This window comes from Ochotona curzoniae, unplaced genomic scaffold, assembly GCF_017591425.1.
Source record: "Ochotona curzoniae isolate NIBS_2020 unplaced genomic scaffold, NIBS_Ocur_1.0 contig_2599, whole genome shotgun sequence".
Taxonomy (NCBI): domain Eukaryota; kingdom Metazoa; phylum Chordata; class Mammalia; order Lagomorpha; family Ochotonidae; genus Ochotona; species Ochotona curzoniae.
The window spans coordinates 6,467,102-6,477,935 of NW_024465520.1; the positions used below are offsets into that span (position 1 = coordinate 6,467,102).

Below are 10,834 nucleotides of genomic sequence, written 5' to 3' on the forward strand. Positions count from 1 at the left end.
ATGACCATTTGGGGAGGAAACCAACAAATGGAAGTTCTTTCTCTTTGTCTCTCTTTATTTCTATAAATCTACTTTTCCAATAAAAATGAATAAATCTTGAAAAAAAAGGGGGGGGAATTAGATATTCCTTGGTCGAGACGGTGGTTTTCTATCTTGGTAAAGATGGAGTTGGTAACTTCAGCAGTACTAGGCTAAGCAGCCCATCTACCTAGAAGACAGACTCTGCCAAGGGACCGGTTTGCTCCAGCTTCAGCAGGCATATTCGATAATCAGAAAATAAACCCAAATTTCAAATGATTGCAGCCTTAATCCCGTTATTCCTGTCTATCTTCCCTTCATTACTAAGATTTCAAAATACACAATCTACTTTTGTAGCATCCACTGCCTCATTTGCCTCTGGCTTCTCCATCAGGTGTGTTCATCTTTAGGAAGGGTAAAAGAGGGTGATGGAAAAATTCATAGAAGTTCATCTATTTTCCTTGCAAAATTGCCGGGACGACGATGGCCTCCTCAAACTTCATTAATTTCTCTGCCTCACAGTGTTCCGGTTGCTCCGTGTTCCAGCTGTGTACCAGGTGAGCGATTTTCACAGATCTCCAGCCCGGTCACATGCATGTCGTCTACCACAGACCAATAAGGGGCTCTGTACTGAGAATTTGGACAAGAAGCCGCAGAGGAGTCTTTGCAGGGCACCTGGATTAGTCTCTAACACTAAGAGGTCCCAGAAAGCTGGGGCTGAAATGACTAGATCACAGAGCCGACAAAGATAACCAGTGTGCAGAAGGTGAAGCATGAGACCGAGCCACTGAAAGAAGCAGCCATGCGTAAGCAGATTGAAGACAAAACTGACAGTCCAAGTATTGTAAAGCAGAGTAAGAACAAATCGGGGTCATTTATGTCCTCATGGGGCACTGTGCTAGTCACAAAGTGGTGCCCTACTCGGTAACCCGCTGCTGTTTTGATTTCATGTTGGCTACACAATGAGGCTAAGCTTCGCCTGTTGCCAGAATGTCCATACTCTCAGACGCAATCAACAGAAAACTGGCACAAAGCAAACACCTGCTGGGCATCTTTATGACTTTGCAAATGCTCTGTCCAGACTGAACATGCCTTTGCTGCCTTGTCTGGTCAGCTGTGCCTCAGTCTCCCTGCAAGGTCGATTACCTTTTTCCCTTGGGGCTGTAGGAAAGCGTCCACAGTGTACAACTGCAGCGTGAGCAGTCCAGGATGACTCCTGGCCATCTCGGCAGGACTCTCCCTCTCACTGGTCCTCCACCAGCAGCGATCACCTGGTCCACGTTACCTTTAACCCACTGCGGCTCACATGTCATTTTGCAGCTCAGCCTTCTTCAGCAACTTGCCCCTGTGTGCTTGTCATGGGGTGACTGTGTCACATCCTTCCAGAACTGACTGGAGCCTCACCCCTTCAGAGAAATCCTCCCAGGCTAATCCTGCTACTCCAGGCATTACTTTAGTCTTACAACCATAACAGTATTTGATTCTTAAATTAATTTGAGTATAGATTATATCTATTTGAAAAGAGCTGGCATGTCGATTACATCCATTGAAAAGAGCTCAGCATGTAATATTAGAAGCAAAAAGAAATGTGCTTTCACACCAATCAAAGTAGCTAAGAATGGAGGTAGTCGTGCCGAGCACCTGTATAACGCGTCCAATCTTCATAGCAGTCCTCCGAGGAAGCGTTTACTGTTTGTTGACCAGTTTCATTTTACAGATGAGGCAATTGAATCATTTGCGCAGCATCACACAGCCAGGCCCGGGCAGTGTCTTTAGGGAAACCGGTGTGGGGAAGAGACGGGGTGCTGGACTTGGACGTGGACGGATTTTGTCACCTTCCCCTACCATTGCCTCAACACGGAGCTTGCTACTATCAGCCACTCGGGTGCCGGGAAGGCATGCCGGGCCCCTCCCTCTCCCCCTCCACTCTCCGCGTCAGAGCCAGAATGTGATTACATTGCGATGCTGACAACAATCTTGCTGGCGATGCCTGGCCTCCTCAGACCTGCTGTCCTCTCCTGGATTGCCCCTAGGCCCGTGTCCACTGCCGGGCCACCCCGAGGCCCTGCCACAGCATGGACTAAAGGCTGTTCCTCCCTCTACCCTCCCATGCCTCCGTGGCTCCCCCTACACACGGCTCTTACTCTTTGCGTCGCTCTCTTTCACAGGTTTATTTATTTACTCACTTGAAAGGCAGAGAGACAGGAAGATGTTCCATCCACCACTTCACTTCCCAAATGGCCACGACAGCTGGGGCAGGGCCAGGCTGAAGCCAGGAACTGAGAATTCCATTTCAATTTTTCACACAGTTGCAAGGTCCTAAGCATGTGAGCCGTCTGCTACTGCTTTCCCAGGCACATTAGCAGGGAACTGGATTATAACTGAGCTAACTGAGACTCAAACCGGCCCCAGTAGAGGATGCTGGCATTGCAGGCACAGGTGTAACCTGGTGAGCCATAAAACCAGACCCTGGAAAGTAATTTTTTCTAGTAAACCTCCTTGTTGCATCAAGTGTAGTTGATGCTACTCCAGTAAGCACTGTAGCACACAGTAGCTTATCTGATTACTTTTTCTTAAAAAAAAAATTACTATGTATTGGAAAGCCAGAGAGATCTTTCATCTGCTGGTGGACTTCAACAGCTGGGGCTGGCATTCAGTCTGGGTCTCTCATCTGGGTGGGCAATCACTGGCTGCCTCCCGCAGTGTACCTCAGCAGAAAGGTCCAAGAAGGGCAGTTACAAATGGAACCCACACTCTCCAATACAAGATGCCCTAAGAACTGGGCCAGACACTGGCTCTTGGAACGTCTTTAAAATCCCTGCATTAGGGCCTGGCGGCGTGGCCTAGCGCCTAAAGTCCTCGCCTTGAATGGCGCCGGTTCTAATCCTGGTAGCTCCACTTCCCATCCAGCTCCCTGCCTGTGGCCTGGGAAAGCAGTCGAGGACAGCCCTGAGCTTTGGGACCCTGCGCCCGCGTGGGAGACCCGGAAGAGGTTCCTGGCTCCTGGCTTCAGATCGGCATAGCATCTGCCATTGCACTCACTTGGGGAGTGATCATCGGATGGAAGACCTTCCTCATTGTCTCTCTTCCTCTCTGACTTTGTAATAAAAATAATAATAATTTTTAAAATTCCTGCATTATCAGGAGAATAGAAGCACTGCAGCTTCTCATCACACCCTTGGAGCCTAGCCTGGTACATGAAGCATTACTGTCGCTCCATACATGACAAAAGCCTTACTGTGGCTTCGCAAGAAGTAACCTTTCGAGAAGCCACAGGGTTCTCTTTTAGAGTGTATAAAATGGGGATAAAACAATAAATCAGGGCCCAGCAGTATGACTCAGTGGCTAAATCCTTGTCTTGAACTCCCTGGGATCCCAGATGGGTGCTGGTTAGTGTCCCAGCTGCTCTACTTCCCATCCAGCTCCCTGCCTGTGGCCCAGGAAGGCAGTTGAGAATGGCCCAAAGCCATGGGACCCTGCACCTGTGTGGGAGACCTGGAAGAGGCTCCGCCCCAGGTTCCTGGCTTCGAATCGGCCCTGCTCTGGCCATTGCATCCTCTTGGGGAGTGGCTCTGTCTCTCCTTCTCTCTGTCGATCTGCCTTTCCGAGAAAAATAAATAAATATTAAAAAAAAAAATTTCAGACCAAGCACATATACTGCTCTCCTTTTCCTCATCCAAAGCCTAAAACAAAGAAAGCCAAATTAGGAAGATTTAAATGACATGATACATTCAAATCCCTGGTTCTTGTTGAAAATATTACCAAAACTGTTAACAATGGGTAGCACTTGAGAAAGAAATCTCAGGTTTGGGAGCCAGGGCTAGAGAGGTTTCACTTTAGCATCTGCTGCAGCCCTTGGACATGTAGGGGCTATTCAAAGGTGCCTAGTACGCTCTATGCAGGCAGTAAATGTGTTCCATCACAAGTGGTAAGCCTCAAGTAGCCGTTTACCACCAATGTGCATAATAGTAATGACCACTATGATTCCTTGCTATTGCTGTTTTAAGCAATTTCTCTTTACTTTGTGTGTGTGTGTTTTGTGTGTTTATTGCATCGCCACAGCTGGCCGGGCTCAGGCCTTGACCACGTACTTGCACAGCAGTTACAGCCGCTCTTTCCGCTGCTGCTTCTTGGTCTTGAGGTTCTCCTCGCGTTTGTTGAGGCGGCGCATGGCACGCGGTCTTCGTGGGCCGCCGGTCCAGGGGCTTGTACTTCTTGCCTTTGTAGAACTTCCTGAGGTTTCCTTTCTGGGTCTGGTTGATGACATGAGCACCTGGGCGATGGAATTGTGGTCAACCCGGATCTCGGACAGCTTGGCCGCCGCGCCGCTGGTGACCTTGGCGAAGCACAGCTGCGACAGCTCCACTTTGAGGTCGACCAGCTGTTTCAGCAGCTCCTACTTCTTCTTGCCGCGGAGGTCTTGAGCCTTGATCTTGGCCATGACTGTCACCGCCGCCGCTGCTTGCGAGCAAAAGAGCTACTTCGTTCTTTTAAAGATAATAATAATAGTAGCAGGCGCACATTCTGACTGGCTATTTTATTTTACCATTTATGAAATAACAGGATTAGCCTTCTTTAAGGATAGAGACTAACATGAAAAAACATCCTTTCCTTAAGGATTTCTTTTTTGTTGTTGTTTTGAAAGAGTTATAGAGAGAAAGAGTAGGAGACACTGTCTCCCTGCTGGTTTACTTCCCAGATGGCCACAACAGCCAGAGCGTAGCCAGGTTGAAACCAGGAGTGTCCTCTAAGCCTCCCACTTGGGTGCAGGAGCCCGGGTACTTGAACCATCATCACCCAATGCTTTGCTAGGTACACCTGCAGGGAGCTGGATCAGAAGTGGAGCAGCTGGGACTCCAACCAGCACCCATATGTGATGTGACGCCAGCTGGGATGCAGGGCTGGCCTGAGGAACCCTGGTGCTAACTGTTGCTCACCTGGCTGGCCGTGACGTTTCTGAGAGCAAGGCAGCTGCTTTTGCATATGCCCACACAGCTCACATGTTAGCTGAGCTGTGCATCCTGGCTTGGGCTCTGCCAGGAGGGTATCAACTGTGGAAGCTCTTACTTGGACCCATAAGACATGGGCTTAGGACCCAGCGCGATGGCACAGTGGTTAAGGTCCTCGCCTTGCATGCCCGGGATCCCATATGGGTGCCAGTTCTATCCCAGCAGCCCCACTTCCCTGCCAGCTCCCCGCCTGTGGCCTGGGAAAGCAGTCGAGGACGGCCCAAAGCTTTGGGACCCTGCACCCATGTGGGAGACCCGGAAGAGGCTCCTGGCTTCAGATCGGCATAGCATCGGCCGTTGTGCTCACTTGGGGAGTGAATCATCGGACGGAAGATCTTCCTCTCTGTCTCTCCTCTCTGTATATCCGCCTTTCCAATAAAAATAAAAAAATAAATCTTAAAAAAAAAAACATGGGCATAGAAGACACTAACGCTTATCGCGATCAAAATCCTTGATCACCTCACTACTTCCCTGACTGCACAGAAAGGAAGGAGAAAATTAAATCTCCTATTATTAAAAAAAAGACAAGGAATTTAAGTACTTTCTTATTGTGCAGATTTTAATCACTCAATGTTCTCTCCCGAGAGCTGCCAGCATGCGAGATGAAATGAGTAGGTTTCAGGGGGATTGTGTTTGGAAGCGGCTGGTGTTATGAAGGAGGGTGTTTCCAAGTGGGAGCCTGGGTTTGCCGAGCCCATCTGGGGCACACATGTTGTTTACATCCACAGCCACATGAAAGGTGATGAACAACCCAAGAGGGTGTTGCCAACACGCAGAAACATTTACCACGCAGCGGTTACGCCGGCCAAAAATATTAAAAACTGGTGAGAAGTGAATGAACATGTTGACACAACCATTCTGAGATACATTAGTCCAGCTCATCAGAATTCTTGAATTTGGGATTCTGGCACAATAAATATACTTTTCAAGTATAAATGACTACATTAAGACTATCTTCTGAAAATACTAATGAAAGGTAGTCAGCTGAACAAATGGCTTATCCTCAACCCTCTATTCAAACAAAACTAAACAGATGCTTTCTTTTTTTCTTGAAGATTTATTTATTTATTGGAAAGTCAGATATACAGAGAGGAGGAGAGACAGACAGGAAGATCCTCCATCCGATGATTCACTCCCCAAGTGAGTGCAACGGCCGATGCTATGCCAATCCGAAGCCAGGATCCAGGAACTTCTTCTGGGTCTCCCACACAGGTGCAGAGTCCCAAAGCCTTGGGCAGTCCTCGACTGCTTTCCCAGGCCACAAGCAGGGAGATGGATGGGAAGTGGAGCTGCTGGGATTAGAACCGGCACCCATATGGGATCCTGGTGCGTTCAAGGTGAGGACTTAGGCCATGCCGCTGGGCCCCTTAAATGGATTCTTAAAAGATGAAAGAGGGGAGGGCCCAGCGCGGTGGCGCAGTGGCGCAATGGTTAAGGTCCTCGCCTTGCAAGCCCGGGATCCCACATGGGCGCCAGTTCTATCCCAGCAGCCCCACTTCCCTGCCAGCTCCCTGCCTGTGGCCTGGGAAAGCAGTCGAGGACGGCCCAAGGCTTTGGGACCCTGCCCCCGCGTGGGAGACCCAGAAGAGGCTCCTGGCTTCGGATCAGCATAGCATCGGCCGTTGTGCTCACTTGGGGAGTGAATCATCGGACGGAGGATCTTCCTCTCTGTCTCTCCTCTCTTTATATCCGTCTTAAAAAAAAAAAAAAAAGATGAAACAGGGGAGCCTGGGGTAGTAGTTTAGAGGCGTCCTCCACTTACATGTTCTAGGATCCCATATGGGCACCGGTTCATATCCTGGCTGCTCCACTTCCCACTCAGCTCCCTCTCTGTGGCCTGCGAAAATAATAGAGGATGATCCAAAGCCTTGGGACCCTGTAACCACGTGGGAGACATGGAATAAGCTCCTAGCTCTTGGCTTTGGATAGGCTCAACTCTGGCCATTGTGGCCACTTGGGGGATGATTCAGCAGACAGAAGATCTTTCTGCCTCTCCCCTACGTAAAATCTGACTTTCCAATAAAAATAAATAAATCTTTTTAAAAATAGGAAAGATGGAATAAATATTGATATTAACAAAATTTTTGGAGCTATAAAGCAAGAATTTTTCCTAAAAAAAAAAAAAAGGCATTTGACTCAAAGATGCCTGCAGCCCCCGCCTGCAGCACCTGGGTTCAGCTCCAGCTCCGCTCCCGACTCCAGCTTCTTGCTGGTGTGCACACTGGGGGAGAGCCAGAGCGCAAGGAGACCCGGACCCGGTGTTTCCTCCTGCCTGTGACTGCCTTCAGCCTTGCTGGTGTGAGCACTCAGGAGTGAAGCAGCAGAGGGCAGGTCTCGCTCCATCTTCCTCTCTCTGTCTTTCCAATAAAACAAAAACAAAAAAACAAACAAGCAAGCAAACGAACTAGGAAAGCTAAGTTGTGAAGTGGCAGAAGGTAAACATCGAGAAGCAGCCCAGTTCCTTCCTAAATGTAATTTGGCAACTATCCCTTCAAGCACAAGACTTAAAATTTCTCCTACAAAAGCCATGCCAAAGTATCTCCAATCCAGAATTAGAGGTACCGAGTATGCCCGATTCTGGGAATGAAACACTTAAAGCAGATTGTTTTGAAAAAGAGTTTGGAGGGGTGGCAGCACAATGGTTCAACTGGCTAATCCTCTACCTCCAAGCACCAGCATTTCATATGGGCGCTGGGTCATACCCCTGCTGCTCCACTTCCCATCCAGCTTCTTGCTTGTGGCCTGGGAAAGCAGCAGAGGATATCCCAAAACCTTGGGACCCTGCACCTGTGTGGGACCCAGGAAAAGCTTCTGGCTTCTGGCTTTGGGTCAGCTCAGCTCTAGCCATGTAGTCATTTGGAAAGTGAATCAGTAGATGGAAGATGTTTTTTCGGTATCTCTCTCTCTCTGTAAATCTGACTTTTCAATGAAAATTAAAAAAAAAATTAAGAAGGAAGGAAGAAAAGAGAAAGGAAAGAAAGAAAGGAAAGAAAGAAAGGAAGAAAGAAAGGAAGAAAGAAAGAAAGAAAGAAAGAAAGAAAGAAAGAAAGAAAGAAAGAAAGAAAGAAAGAGAGTGAAACAAAAGAAAGAAAGAAACGAAAAGAAGGAAGGAGGAAGGAAGTTTTTTAAACAAATCTTTTCATGTGTATCTACAGTACAGAGATTGAAAAGCAATGCTCGATGCTTTGGTGTTGCATTGACTTAGATCATAAAATATATTTCTTCTTAACCTTTGGATAGCAGCAAACCACAAGAGATCACCTGACCCGGGCAGTCCCTAGGAGCTTTTCTAAGATGCTAGCTGACTCCCTCCTCAAGACAACCCAAACAGACAGAAACCATCCACACAATTTTACAGACAAAGCTCTGGTGATGAAGTACTTGAGCCAAGCTAACACAAGGTTAAGAAGAGCAAGAAATCAAACTCTGGAATCTGTCCTTTGAACAACTATGCTATGCTTGGCACGACAATGTCCACAGTTCAATATTGCACACAATATCTATAACATTGAGTCATTCCTTCTCACCCTGACTTCTTTCTACAGAAGAGATAGGTCGATCAGAACTCTCTATCTTTATATTTGGGGAGCAAGAGGACAAGGAAGAAGATCGGCTTAATATTATCACCAATAAAAGATTTGTTTGTGATTTTCTTCAGAAAAGAGTATCCTGACTAGGAAACCTTTGCTTAAAGAGAAGTGAAAAGGATCTCAAAGAAAGCTGCAGTGTTTCAGGTTTAGCTACCCACCACTCAGAAGGCTGAGAGCTCTAAAGCCCAAGTTAAAACAGGTTCTTACAAAAGACTTTTCTAAGTCGGCCTGGCAGCCATTTTCATTTGCACAAGCCCTCCTCCACACCCCCGCCCAGTTTTGCATGTTAATGTGCTTCCATTGTTTTGAGTTGGACCTGCAGTAACTTTAGCGATCTTCCAGATGTTTGCTGACATCAGCATCCAAGATGTGCTGGCCAGCTGTCTTTAAAATTGCAGGAACACTGTGCTGGGTGCATTAGTTATGTAAATGGGAAAGCCAAGACAAGAAGCCAGTGTTAGAAGATGAAAAAAAAAAAAGAACTGAGGCAAGGCTGGGCCAAGGCTTTAACTGGCAGAGACGGTTGGGGGAGAAAGCCAGAGCGCAAGCTGTCTTTGATCAAAGCACCCAGCAGGCACCGGCATTGTAGTGCAGTAGGTTAAGCTGCAGCCTGGGGGGCTGACATCCCATATGGGCTCCAGTCCAAGCCCAAGTTGGTCCATATACAGTCCAGCTCCCTGATAAAGTGTCTGGGGAAGTAGCGCAAGATTTGCACAGGTGGTGTTCCAGGATCCTGGCTTTTCACAACCATTACAACCATCTGGGGAGTGAAGCAGCAGAAGGAAGCTCTCTCTTTTTCTCCTTCTCTAATTCTGCCCACAGTGAAGGGCTGTGGCTTTGTCTTCCGAGCATGCTCATAGCCTCTGTCTCGTTAACGTCTGGACATTCTGATTGGTGCATTGAGGAACAGTTAGTTGCTGGATATGTCAGTTACTGCACTCATGTTTTCCTCACCCAACAGGGCATCTTCTCCAACTCGCCCTCACTGTTTGTACTGTAGAATCACTAGCTTGTCATAAAAGCTAGCTTAAAAAAATAACTGGGCTCAGCGTGGATGCCTAGTGGTTGAAGTCCTCTCCTTGCACATGCCAGGATTCCATGTGGGTGCCGTTCCTAGTCTTGGCTGCTCTACTTCCCTTCCAGTTCCATGATTGTGGCCTGGGTAAGTAGTAGAGGATGGTCCAAAGCCTTGGGACCCTGCACCCTCATGGGAAACCCGAAGGAGACTCCTGGTTCCTGGCTTTGGATCAGATCAGCTCCAGCCATTGTGACCACTTGGGTAGTGAACCAGAAGATGAAAGATCTTCCTCTTTGTCTCTCCTCCTCTCTGTATATTTGACTTTCCAACAAAAAAGTAAATAATTCTTTTTTTTTTTAATTAATTGTTTATTTGAACCATGACTCAAACCCAATCTCAGCACTTGGAAGGTGGTGCTCGGGCCTATCCTTGCCAGCCTGCACCCATCTTGCTCTCACAAACCAGTTGGTTTGAAAGTCTATCCCAGCCAGGCCTGCCCCCAGACCCAGCCCACATGTATGCTGACAGATACTATAGCACACCCTGGGTTGACCTTCCCTTAACCTTGGCTCCCACAGTCTTCCCAGCAAGAGCTGCAGCCTGGCAGGAGAGTTTCCCAAGTTCCCGTACCAGGCCCACTTTCAGCCCTAGATGTACTGTTGGGTGCTGTGGCCCAAACTGAGATGGCCAGTTCTCAGTCCTGGCACTCACTGGTTGGTACTGCACCCTAGTTTAATTGGCTTGCACCTGTTCCAGCTATTGCCAATGGATGCTACAGTCTAGCCCAGCCTGGCCTATCCCCTGACCTGGCTTTCATGTGACCCGGTGGGTGCTGCAGCCTAACACAGCCTGTCCCACACCCATTCTGACTCTTGGGAGCACCAGTGGGTATTGGTACATAGCCCAGTCTGTTTTGCTTCCAGAGCCAGACCACACAGATGCCAGTAGGTTCCTCTTAGGCTGGTATGCCCCCAGGTTAGGATCTTGCACTCACCAGTGGGAGATATAGCCTAGCAGGGGACTCCCCAAAGTTCCCTCATCAAGCTTGTTCCCAACCCCAGATTTTGGACAAGCTGGTATGTCCTTCTGCCCAGCCTGGCCCAGTGCACCCTTAGTCTCCGCTCTTGCCTTCACCAGGTGTTGCGGGCTAGCTCCCCCGGGTGCAGCCCACACCCATCCTGGCTGCTCAACATCATTTC

General features: G+C 48.3%; 1 pseudogene; it reads right to left on the reverse strand.

Moving 5' to 3' along the window:
* Positions 1–4,090: 4,090 nt before the first annotated feature.
* On the reverse strand, positions 4,091–4,459 carry LOC121152734 (annotated as a pseudogene).
* Positions 4,460–10,834: the final 6,375 nt, after the last annotated feature.